Here is a 13,740-nt window from a genome sequence, read left to right as displayed (position 1 = left end):
TTGCACTAATTCAATAAAAAACGGAAACAAATTATTCCGCAATATACGAGGGATTTTATTCTGCATCGATAAATGAAACAAATTGTACATAATATATATGTTCAAGCTTCCAAAATAACTCTCCAGTTTATATTCAATGATGTCAATTTTTACTTCCTACTTATTCTTCCAGCGAACGAATTCCATACGGAATAAGAACTAACCTATACTATTATTAAAAGCATTAAACTAATAATGAATCGCATTTCAACAAATTTTTAACCAGATTCTGCCATACAATTTCGTTTTTTTATGATTGATTTTTTATTGAATGAATAGTGATGGGCCGGACAAGTACTTTTAACACTTATTTAAACATAATTTGTATCGATCCAATCGACGTTGAATTTTGTGAATAATACCAAGGATCCTGAAAGTCTGAGAAAAATCGATTTTCTTATAAGTCTTTGCTACCATAGAGTAACGAATGACTAGCTTTCATGTGATTTTTTTTGGATTTAAAAGCTTCTTAGAACAATTTAATAATGTCAAAATTTGGAGTTACTAATAAAATACTTGTCCACTGATTGATATCATAAATTTTAGTGCTGCACGTAACTCAAGTGGTAACTTTTTTCAATTCATTAGAAAATACTTGGCCTCGAATTGATATAATAAATTTTAATGCTGCACGTAAATTAGATGGAATTTTTTTCAATTGATTTAGCTGTTCGAATCAAATAAGAAGAATGAGGCATCGATTTCCAAGTTTTTTTTTATGGATGGAATTATCAGCAAACACGATACCATCAATGTACTTGTCCCAACCTTTTTTTCCCTAGGGGAAGTTTATGGTTTGATATCACGTCTTTTTTCTCGAAAGTTCCTTATTTATGTTTTAATGAATATATAATTTTAATTTAAATTGCTATGAATTATTTACGATTTACTGCTTATAACGTTGGTTTCCACGAAAAACGACCTATTTTTCGTCAAAATTGTGCTACTTTGGCGATTTTTTTCCTTGTATTCTAATATGTTTTGTCAATTAAGAACCAAAGAGCATGGTGGAAAGCGGGTTGGAGGCCGAGATATAATTTTCGGCTTATAACGTTGGTTTTCACGAAAAAAGACCTATTTTTCGTCAAAATTGTACTGGAAATATTTCGTCACAGGTCTGTTGTTGGACTTCAGCGATTTTTTTCCTTGTACTCTAATATGTTTTGTCAATTAGGAACCCAAGAGCACGGTGGAAAGCGGGGTGGAGGCCGAGATATGATTTTGGCTTGTAACATCTGATTCGTTGAAAAAAGACTGATACCGCACAATCAGTATACTAGTGAAGAACATTATACACTAATGCTGTAGGATTGTAATATATTTGATATTTTCTTACGGTTCGAAATCATTTTTGTTGTGTGATTTAAGAAGTTTTGTTTACATTTTTTGTGGTATAATGCGAAAACGAGCGATCATCAATGTAATTGTCCAAATTTTTTTTTCTCCGAGAAAGGATTTTTACGGCTTGATATCAAATCTTTTTTCTGTGGTAGTTCTAAACCACAAAAAATATTCTTAAATAAGATTTTCTCAAGTTCTCCAATGTTTCTATTGTGATATTTAAAAATAATTCTCCTTTCTCCAATGATTTTCTTTAAGTTTTGTACAATTTATAACAGTTTGATATTCTTCGAATGTTTGAAGTGATATCCTCAATTTTTCAACCATTTCGAACGTGTCTATAATTTTGTGGGATTAAAATCATATTCCGTAAGGTTTTTCAATATTTTGTATCATTGTGGAATTTTCCCCCTTCATTTATAAATTTTGTTTTCATCTGTTTTGATGAAATCATTGTGAATAAAGAAAACATGAAGATTTTTCAATGAAACGAATTTTTGGATTGATTTTCCTTCAAATTTGACAGAAGGAGAAAGAAAAAAATATATATAATGTTCACCAAGTCCACCAGAATTCGCAATTTTCACATATGTTTAATGAATTCTAATGCTAGTTATTTTTATTTCATTAAAAAACGTGCTTCCAAGGACTTTTTGAAGCAATCTTTTCCATTCGTATTATCATTCCCAGAGATAGAAAGTTGACGCACCTACGTCGATGCACAAAATTTTCAAACTCTGCATGTAGCCACCAAGGTTCAACCGGACAAAAGAAAAAGTATGAAGTGCGTCAAGACCAACAGAATTGCTTACTTTTTAATATGAGCATTGCATTTTGAAAACATAACTTCTTATGCCATTCATAAACAGGCCATCGCTGACTTTTTGTATCATTCATCATTATTTTTTATTATTGATTATTATTTATAATCCATTTCCAAATCCTATAATTCATGTATAATTTTTATTATTTGTAGATATCCATATTCCATAATCAAAAAAAGGAAGTACTAATACCTGGCATGCATGTCAATACACAGAATTTTCCAAATTTGCAAGTATTTGCTGCGATTTATTCATCTAAATTTTGGTACAGACAGAAAAAATTACCACCGATTCATAAAATTTATTATGCCAAATCTAAAAGGAAAAAAGACAGCGCACTTGAAAGTGAACAGAACGCATAATTGTTTCATGTATCTCATTCATATATTACAGTTGGAACCAAAAAGTGAAAAGATTGGCACACCTACCGCTTCGCAGGAATATCAAAGTTCATAGGTATTCGCTGCGTACCAGTAATACAAACTTTGGTGCTATGGGGCAAAAAACTTTAAAATTACCCGAACCACATTTTTGAAACTTATTATGGCATATTCAATAAATAAAGTGACAGATACGCTGCATGTTGAAGTAAATCAAATAGTGTAAAAAGTGACAGACAGATACGCTGCATGTTGAAGTAAATCAAATAGTGTAATTTAGTATGTCTCCATGGTTATACACAGACAAAATATTTGATCACATCCAGAAATGATCAGGCGTAGACTCACACACATGAATTTTTTAATCCATAATGTCAATCGTAAACATGGTCTGGAAATACTCAATATACGTGTCGCTTCATCATGTTGTCAAACTTAAGATGTGTTCATTGCATTTGGAAGATACAAATTTTGATATCACGAAAAATAAGTAACCAATGACTTATTGAAATGAATTTCCAAATTCATCATGCAACAATTCAAGTGAATATCTATGTATTTACATGGCCCAAAGATTTTTTAAAACTCGTGTTTGTAAACAAGCAATCATGAAAACTTTTTGTTATGAATTTTCCAATTTATTGACATCAATATGAGGAAATAGAAATACGAATGTCACTCGAATTGTCTAGAAAATGAATAGAAATTGGTATGGATACACTGTAAGCTAAGGAGGTGGGAAAAAGGGCCTGGTGAACACGGCCAAACGAAATGAAAGAAAATATGACAACAATACATTGAATTAGACACTTTTACTTGACCGAAGTTTTTCAACATTTATTTGCTTTCATTTACATACAATCACGCATATTTTTTCTATAATGTAATTACACAACATGAAATTTCTGTTTGGAAAGAACGTTTGAGAGGTTATATAATGAGCGAAAGTTTATTTTTCTCACATAACTCCCGTTGAAAATTTTTGAAGAACCAGAACCAGGATTGCAACAAAATTATGTCATAAATAAACGTAAAATCAAAGAATTTGTACAAGGAGAAATTTCCCAATACTAATATATGTTCGATATAACAAACACTCGCGAACCGATTGCGATGAGCGTAAACTAACCCACATGGTTTTCACAAAACTTACATAACATTTTTTTTTTATAGTCATATAAGAATTTTGAATCGAATTCATACAGCTCGCACTATTTCTCCGAAATTTTATCATTCAGATCGCTGTTGCTATTAATTTGCTCATGCCATCAAAAACTGACAGATGGCGATGTACTATATATCACGTCAAAGTCACTATATGTCTGGTTTTCGTAATACTGTATGACACCACATACCACTATTTTTAATAAAATAAATACATATTTAACACTTTATTAGATGAAAAATATTTTTTTGTCACCCCGCACTTCGTAATGTCGAAAATCCGTTTGTTATAACATCAATAACTGACGGCTGACTGATGGTCTTGTATATATATTCATAAACTGTATTCCGCTGGAACGGTACAGCAAGTGTCCTGACCAATCACAACTCATTATTTCTGTAGCCGGGATCCCGGGACCCGAGCTTCCATAGAAATGGGTTATAGCTGGCATCAAGAGGCCTTTGATGGTGTTCTGTACAGACACAGTAAATCCATAGATGTGTTAGTAACTTTTGCATAATCTTGAGCCCGTGCAAAGTTTTTTCTCAGCAATTACACCACCGATCGTATTGATTTTGGACGCAATCGAAAGAGAATTTCTTAATTAGCTGAAAGTTCAATTTTCAAAGTCGTACATAACTCATAGGCTTCGCAATTAAAGAAAATCACATGCCAATTTTACCCCCACCACCGCGAATCGTTTTATTCAGAGAAAGTATAGTCTCGGCGAGAGCCTCGGGCCAGCAGACGACAGGGCTGTCAATGTACTTGTCCCGAGACTCTACCGAGTCTCTTGATGATAAACTTATTTTCAGTCAAACGAATTAATGAAATCTTAAAAAGTTTCGTCGACATGCACCGCGTATTTTTTAATTTTATTCTTATTCACACACCAGACTACATTTACGCGACTGCTTTTATACCGGTTTAGTTTAGCATTCCACAGGTTTTAGTACTATGCACTTCGTTAGGTGACGAAAGTTTTTTTTATATGTCCCACACGCATTCCATAATGACAAAACTCCGTTTGTTTATACGATGATCGAAAACTGACACATGATTTATATATATATTATAATATTTACGGAGTCTGAGCGCGGTCGGGGTAAGACTCAAAAGTTAGAAGGCCTAAAATGGCGAACAAGCATTCTGTATAACGCATATATAGATATACAGAATTCCTGTTCGCTATTTTAGGCCTTCTAACTCTTGAGCCCCACCCGCGGTCGGCCTAGCAGCTGGAGGAGCCGACATCGTTGAGCCAATCAGAATGCGTAGAGGCAACAACTCTACTACCGCTAACTACGTCAAAACGCGTATACGTATACGTCGAACTCGTGATGTGTCAGTAACTTTTGCATAATCTTGAGCCCGTGCAAAGTTTTTTCTCGGCAATTACGCCACCGATCGTGTTGATTTTCGGCGCAATCAAAAGAGAATTTCTTAATTAGCTGAAAGTTCAATTTTCAAAGCCTCAGATGACTCATAACTTCGGTAATTCAAAAAAATCACTTGTCACTTGCCAATTTTACCCCCACCACGGCGAATCGTTTTATTCAGAGAAAGTATACTCGGCGAGAGCCTCGGGCCAGCAGACGACAGGGCTGTCAATGTACTTGTCCCGAGACTCTACCGAGTCTCTTGATACCGCGAGATAACCGCACGGAAAATATGGGGGCCGAGAAGCCAAGAAATTTCTCTAAAATTGGTATGAAGTATAACCGAATACAACTGGAATTAAAAACGAGAAAAGCCTGAAAATTCGAAAAAAATTTCACAAATCTTGAAAAAACATTATATTAAAACAAAAACTAATCTGTATCTATTTTTTAAAGTGTCAAAAGAATCAAATAACAAGTAAAAAATAATAAACCGAAAAATCGGTCTTGAAATCATTTTGGAAACCGATGCCTCATTCTTCTTATTAGATTCGAACAGCTAAATCAACTGAAAAAAATTCCATCTAACTTACGTGCGGCATTAAAATTTATTAGATTAATTCGAGGCCAAGTATTTTCTAATGAATTGAAAAAAGTTACCACTTGAATTACGTGCAGCATTAAAATTTATGATATCAATCGGTGGACAAGTATTTTATTAGTAACTCCAAATTTTGACATTATTAAATTCTTCTAAGAAGCTTTTAAATACAAAAAAATCACATGAAAGCTAGTCATATGTTACTCTATGGTGGCAGAGACTTATAAGAAAATCAATTCTTCTCAGACTTTCAGGATCCTCTGGTATTATTCACAAAATTCGACGTCGATTGGATCGATACAAATTATGTTTAAATGTGTTAAAAGTACTTGTCCGGCCCATCCCTATTCATTTAAATAAAAATCAATCATGAAAAAATGAAATTGTATGGCAGAATCCGGTTAAACATTTATTGAAATGCGATTCATTATTAGTTTAAAGTTCTTAATAGTATAGGTTAGTCCTTATTCCAAATGGAATTCGTTTGCTGGAAGAATAAGTGAGAAGCAAAAATTGCCGTCATTGAATACAAACTAGAGAGTTATTTTTTAAACTTGAACATATATATTGTGTACAATTATTTTCATTTATCAATGGACAATAATATCCCTTGTATATTGCGGAACAATTTCTTTGCTTTTTTTATTAAATTAGTGCAATTACGTAAAAATTACTTGAAGATAATTCTCTCAATTCCCTCTGCATGGATACTTGTGATCCATCAGTTCTAGACAAGCACTGATTATTATTGGGATGAACAATTTAAACGGAAAGTGATGGGCCGGACAAGTACTTTTAACACATTTAAACATAATTTGTATCGATCCAATCGACGTCGAATTTTGTGAATAATACCAGAGGATCCTGAAAGTCTGAAAAGAATTGATTTTCTTATAAGTCTCTGCCACCATAGAGTAACATATGACTAGCTTTCATGTGATTTTTTTGCATTTAAAAGCTTCTTAGAAGAATTTAATAATGTGAAAATTTGGAGTTACTAATAAAATACTTGTCCACCGATTGATATCATAAATTTTAATGCTGCACGTAATTCAAGTGGTAACTTTTTTCAATTCATTAGAAAATACTTGGCCTCGAATTAATCTAATAAATTTTAATGCCGCACGTAAGTTAGATGGAATTTTTTTCAGTTGATTTAGCTATTCGAATCTAATAAGAAGAATGAGGCATCGGTTTCCAAAATGATTTCAAGACCGATTTTTCGGTTTTTTATTTTTTATTTGTTATTTGATTCTTTTGACACTTTAAAAAGTAGATACAGTGTAACGGAACAGAGTCCTCTACACACACACACACGTACACGCTCATACACTCATACACCCAGACACTCAAGTCACGAAGTCGGCGCCCGACGCGTACACACACCCCAGAGGCCGAACACCAATGCGCACGAACACGCACCTAGCAGAGCCAGGTACGTGAGCAGTGTAACCGGCTCAAACCAGAATTCCCTACCAAATACCCAGGCGCGAGCGGGTATATAAGGCCGGCGAAACGGCCAGATTGATTATTCCTTGATATACTACCGAACGATCCAGTTCTCCCACAGCCTCCGGCCGAGTATCAGCATTGCGCCTGACGCTTAGCATAAAGGACTCCCTAGAACACCCAAGTGTGAGGTGACCGTATTGCACGATCGCCGAGCATTGTCCATCCTATTAGAACGGCCGATTGAAGTACTAGCATTGCGTCTAGCGCCTCAAGGAGCATCCTAAGAAGAAAGTGTAACGTGATCGTATCGCACGGTTGCCGAAACACTGCCCTATCCCAGCCTTGTATGTACTGTCTCCTGAGCACGCCCGGCTCCTTCAAACTGATGCAACTCGTCGTTACAACCAAACTCTCGTACTGGCATAGCGCCCAGCGCAAGACTAAGGTTATAACGACATAACCTAGGATAAGATCGCCTAGAGGAGAGCAGTACTGGGGGAGTAGCGATACTCTTCGAGGAAACTTGACCTCGGCACTAGAAAACTAACCAAACAAAGTAAAAACTCATTCAGTTATTTAGCGTACTGTGGTCATACAGGCCGGAGAACGTTTTTTGGCCGCCCGGACCGGCGATGTCCGACTCCCCTCATAAATCTCCCTTGTTTCGAAGCATTCAAATTGAAATAAAATTAAAAAAAAAAAAAAAAAAGAACTCATAATTAAATTTTTCAGTAGAGTCAGCCGGTGATGAAACGGCCTAGCGTGAGGTAACACTCCACTAGTGCATCTGAGGCATTATAAAAAAAAAAAAAAAGGAAGAATAATAAAATCAGCAGTTTTTCAGCAAACAGAGTCCAGTACCCGAATTCCCCCCCCACTCGCACGAGTTACAAAAATCGTTTCATTGGCGCCCGAACAGGGACTCTGTTAGTTAAACTGGGGAAACGCAGAGACAAAAAATCGGCACGACATTTCTTCAAAATGGCGTCAGATTACAGCAACGGAAATAGAGAAAACACAAGCGGAACCGCGAATATCTTCCCGCAAGCCTCATCGATCGGATATGACTCACCAAGCGCACCCTTCTGCAACACCGCAAACCACTTCCAAGGAAATCAGATGTTAGCATCCACACACAACGATGGAGAACGCAATAACGACCAGGAGGAAATAGCCACCAATACGAACACCCGGGACCGATCAAACTCCGTCACAACCATACTGGAGCAACTGCAAGACCAGCGGAATTCCGACCAGCGGGCAAACGACATTTCGTATAACGAATCTGCATCACACAATGACACGCCGCCTGGAAAACATAGAAAAATACCTACACGAATCTATAAACGCGCTGAAGGGACAGCTATCGAACATGACGACAGGGAGGCAAGACAGCTACAATGGGTCCTATCGCGCAACGCCCTCACCAACCACAAGAACACACGGTGAAGAAATTCCAACGGAACTGCAGGGCGACGAAAGACGAAGCGAGAACAACAATCAGGGTCGACCACAACGAAATCCCGACCTAACGGCATGTGGAGCACCCAAACTCATCTCACCCACGTACAGCGGAAACGCGTACGAGCGCCCGATCCGATTCTTGGAGGACCTAAAACAATACAAAAATGCTCTAGGACCACGCTACGACTTCAACATAATAGTAACTCAAAGCTTAACTGGAATAGCAGCGGATTGGTGGAAACTAGCAGCCTACGAGTGCACTCACTGGCTGAACTTTGAAGAACAATTCATAAAAAGATTCTGGAATGACGACATCCAATTCTCGGCGAAGGAAAAATTGGAATTCGGGTGGCATAACCCCGAAGGGAAGCAAAAACGGCTAGCCTACGCCCTTAACGCCCTTGGGATAGCACGTGAAATACGGCCCCCGTGGTCGGAACAGGAAATAACTAAAAAACTATCAAGACATTTCTCCGAGGATATTAGAAGTGCAGTAGTCAGCAGGCAGATAAACCGCACGTCAGACTTCTTAGACCTACTCGCAGCATTCGATCAAATGGGACCTCTGAATTGTCAACGAAGGAGAGTAGAACAGAAGACATACGCAGCAGCCCCACAGGACAAAACAAAAACACAGCACCCATACGATCAACCAGGAAAGAATCCCACGACTCGGCTCCCGAACGAACACCGTACATGGGACAATAGAAATACTCGCAAAGAGCGAGATAATCAAACAAAGATACGCACCATAACGACGGAAGAAGAAAGTGATGACCAACCAGAAAAAGAGAATACGACTGAAAACCAGGCGGAAAACGAAGAGCCGTCACCTCCAGAAACCACCAACTAAAGGAGGTGACGCTAGGTTTCGGGGAGGACACCCGAGAATTTTTGCTCAAAGAAACAGAAGAATTACCTCAAAAGAAAAGAAAACCCAAATGCCCAACGATAACGATCGAGATTGAAGGAAGAAGGATAACTGCTCTGATAGATACGGGGAGCGAAGTCAACGCAATCTCTGAACAACTCTACCAAGAAATGTGTGAACCATTAAGAAAATGTCCCACGCTCCCACTCACCGGGGTAACGGTCACAGGAGCAACAAAAGGCAAACCAGTAAAAGTCACTAAACAAGTATTTGCAAAGATTAACCTAAAAAGAGTCATCGAAGCAGCTACGATCATAATAGTGCCAAAACTAACAAGCGACTGCATCATTGGAATAGACTTTTTGGAAAAAATCCGATCAAAAATAGACCTCGAAGCTCAAGAACTCATCTTCAAGGCACCCGACGAACCCGAGAAAACCTACAGCATGAAGTTCAATCAAGAAGATGAAGAGGAATGGAAAATCAACAAGCAAAAAAGCATAAAGATGGTCAAGGAGATAACAAGTGAAATATCGAACCAAGAGATCGAAGACAAATTAAAACAAACGGAGTGGGAGAACGATGAACAAGAGAAAGAATTCAAGAAACTCCTACACCAACATAGAGTTGTATTTCGCAAGACACCAGGTCTACTGAAAACCTACAGACACGAATTGCTCACCATCCCGCATGTCCCATTCAAAGCCGCGAACTATGCGATACCACTGGCATATCGCGAAGAAGTAGATAAAGAGATCGAAAAAATGCTAGACCAAGGAATAATTCAAGCGTCGAAAAGCCCGTACAACAACCCCATGGTGGTAGTAGCCAAGAAAGACGGCTCGGTGAGGTTATGTCTAGACGCTCGGAAAGTCAATGCAATCCTACAACCAGATCATGAAAAAATGGAAACAATCGAATCACTATTCCAGGAATGCACAAGCACGCGCTACATGTCCTCACTCGACCTGCGATCAAGCTTCTGGCAAGTGCCACTAACAAAAGAATCAAGAAAATACACCGCCTTCACGCACAGAGGACATAGTTACGAATTTCGCGTAACTCCATTTGGCTTAAAGACGAGTACGGCAAGCCTGGTCAGAGGGTTAAGGCCAGTACTCCAAGGTCTCACACACACGATCAACTTCGTAGATGACTTGCTCTGCATGTCAAAAACGTTTGAAGACCACGTAAAACACCTGAAGGAAATATTTAACAGGCTAGAAGAGCACGGTCTAACCATAAGCCTGGAGAAATCAGCATTCTTTCGGAAAAGAATCAAGTTCTTAGGTCACGTGCTCACGTCTGAAGGAATTCATCCAGACCCTGAAAAAATCGCCGCCATCCACAATTTCCCAGCACCAAAAAATATCAAGCAGCTCCGTGGTTTCCTCGGACTCATTAATTATTACACAAAGTTTACAAAAGAGCACAGCGAAGCTACGATACCACTACTCGAACTAACACGCAAGAATCAATCCTGGAGATGGAACGAGACTGAAGCCCAAGCCTTCGACAACGTTAAATCTAAATTCATTGATTCCGTAGTCCTCGGTTACCCAGACCACCAGAAACCATTCTTTTTACAAACAGACGCGAGTGACTACGCACTAGGCACGGTACTCTTCCAGAAAAACCTAGAAGGAGAGCACCAGGTACTCCAGTTTGCGAGCCGGACATTGAAGGGCGCTGAAGTGGGGTACGGAACCACGGAAAAGGAACTACTCGCAATAATATGGGCTCTGCAAAAATTCCGATCCTACTTACTTGGAGCGGAAATACATGTCATCACCGATCATGCTGCCCTAACGTTCCTCCGAGAGTGCAAACTATCGCACGCTCGAATAACGAGGTGGTCCCTCGCCATCCAGGATTACCATCTACATATTGAACACTGCGAAGGAAAGAAGAATACCGTGGCGGACCTGCTAAGCCGACAAGGAGAAATAAAACGAGACAAAAACGTAGTCATCGCGAAACTCGCACAGACATTATCCCCCGAAGTTGAGGAACTGCTCCGGCAATTGCACATACTCCAAAATGAAGATAAATTTATAGGAAGCATAAAGAGTAAATGCAAGAATGGAAACGTACGGGCCGGATACCACCTCGAACAGGAAATACTCTACAAAATAAACAACAAACAATACCAAGCCCTAATCCCGGTGGAAAATGCACCAAGATTCATCCAAGAATGCCACGAAGTCTACGGACACGCGGGACCGCGAAAATGCTACCTTATCCTGAAAGAAGACTTCACATGCCCGCACCTGTACAGGCTCACTCGAAAGACACTGCAGAAGTGCGAAACGTGCCAAAAAACAAAAATATACACACCAGGCATATTTGCAGAAATGAAAAACATACTGCCACAAAATTCAAACGAACTATTATCTTTGGATTACTACGGACCACTGCCGACAGCAAAACAAGGAAAAAAATATCTGCTCGTGATGATCGACGTTTTCTCCAAACTAACGGTATTATATGCACTACGGAAAGCAACCACCAGCGCCACATTGAAATGCCTACTTGAAGACTACATCCCAAAATACGGAAAACCGAAGGCGATATTGTCCGACCAAGGAACGCAGTTCACGTCAAAAATATGGGAAGAAACGTTGCAAACCAATGGAATACAAAAAATCATGACAGCAATACGCCACCCACAAGCAAACCCCGTGGAGCGAACCAATCGAGAACTATCACGCTTCTTCAGAACGTTCTTAAAACAGCAGCACCATCAGTGGATCGAATGGACCAAGACAATCGAGGCATGCATCAACGAAACACACCACGAAACAACCGGACAAATCCCCTGGGAACTCCACTTTGCAAACAAGCCAGAGAGACCTTGGAAAAATCTCCTAAACAAACCCCAAGAGCAAACTAACACCCACGAGACACTAATAATGATGGCAAGAAAGAGCATGCAGAGCAAACGGCAGAAGCAATCGAGCAAATTCAATAGCCAACACCGAATAACGGAATTTCAAATTGGTAATAAAGTGCTAGTAAAAGCGTTGAACGTCTCAAACCCTGCCACAAAAACAATTGCCAAATTCCTGCCCCTCTACGAAGGCCCATACGAGATAAAACGAAAAATCAGCAACACATCGTATATACTGAAACACATAGGCAACGAAAAGGAAAGAGGATTATTCCATGCTCAAGACCTACGTCCGTACTATCAGTAAAAGAAAAAAAAAAAAAGAAACGAGAAGACTAAGAACGATCACAATCAACGCTAAACCACGACACAGCAGGCGGGCGAGGATCGAGACAGAAACGAAGAATCAAAACAACACCAAAGAGTGGGAGAAAAGGAAGAAGAAGGGACAATCCCAGGATAATAAGGACAGAGCCTAATCTCTAGCAATCACCCATCAGTACAAATCGAAAAGTTGCACGATGACGACAACCAGAAACCAGGAGACGCAAGTTTTCGAGTGGGACGACGGTGAATACACCGAAGGCATCAGAATAATTACGCCACGGCCATACGGAAAACAAGAGCCACCCAACAAGAACCGGCCGCCCTACAAAAAAGTCAAAAAATCAAAACAAACCCAAGTGGAGCAGAAATATTTCGAATGGCTAGAGCTGGAAGACGAGACGCAGAGGACAATTATCCAGGCAATCTTGAAAAGTTTCGTTGACATATGCATCGCGCATTTTTTATATTTTTTATTTGCACACACAGATCACAGACTACATTTACGCGACTGCTTTTATACCGGTTTAGTTTAACATTTCACAGGGTTTAGTACTATGCACTTCGTTAGATGACGAAAGTTTTCTTTATTTATCCCACACGCATTCCATAATGTCAAAACTCCGTTTGTTTATATACGATGATCGAAAACTGACACATGGTTTATATATATATATAATATTCACGGAGTCTGAGCGCGGTCGGGATAAGACTCAAAAGTTAGAAGGCCTAAAATGGCGAACAGGCATTCTGTATAACGCATATATAGATATACAGAATGCCTGTTCGCTATTTTAGGCCTTCTAACTTTTGAGCCCCACCCGCGGTCGGCCTAGCAGCTGGAGGAGCCGACATCGTTGAGCCAATCAGAATGCGTAGAGGCACAATTCTACTACCACTAACTACGTCAAAACGCGTATACGTATACGTCGAACTCGTGATGTGTCAGTAACTTTTGCATAATCTTGAGCCCGTGCAAAGTTTTTTCTCAGCAAATACGCCACCGAGAA

At 39.0% G+C, this 13,740-nt stretch overlaps 1 protein-coding gene across 1 annotated transcript in view; it reads right to left on the bottom strand.

Annotated features, from left to right (window-relative positions):
• Nucleotides 1–13,740, bottom strand: part of LOC122416032 (uncharacterized) — a 150,218-nt gene that overhangs the window by 41,447 nt on the left and 95,031 nt on the right. The gene's annotated exons all lie outside the window — the stretch shown is intronic.

The sequence above is a fragment of the Venturia canescens genome, chromosome 9, assembly GCF_019457755.1.
Source record: "Venturia canescens isolate UGA chromosome 9, ASM1945775v1, whole genome shotgun sequence".
NCBI classification, from domain to species: Eukaryota; Metazoa; Arthropoda; class Insecta; order Hymenoptera; family Ichneumonidae; genus Venturia; species Venturia canescens.
The sequence above is the reverse complement of the archived record's forward strand: the minus strand, read 5'-3'. Positions and strand labels throughout refer to the sequence as shown.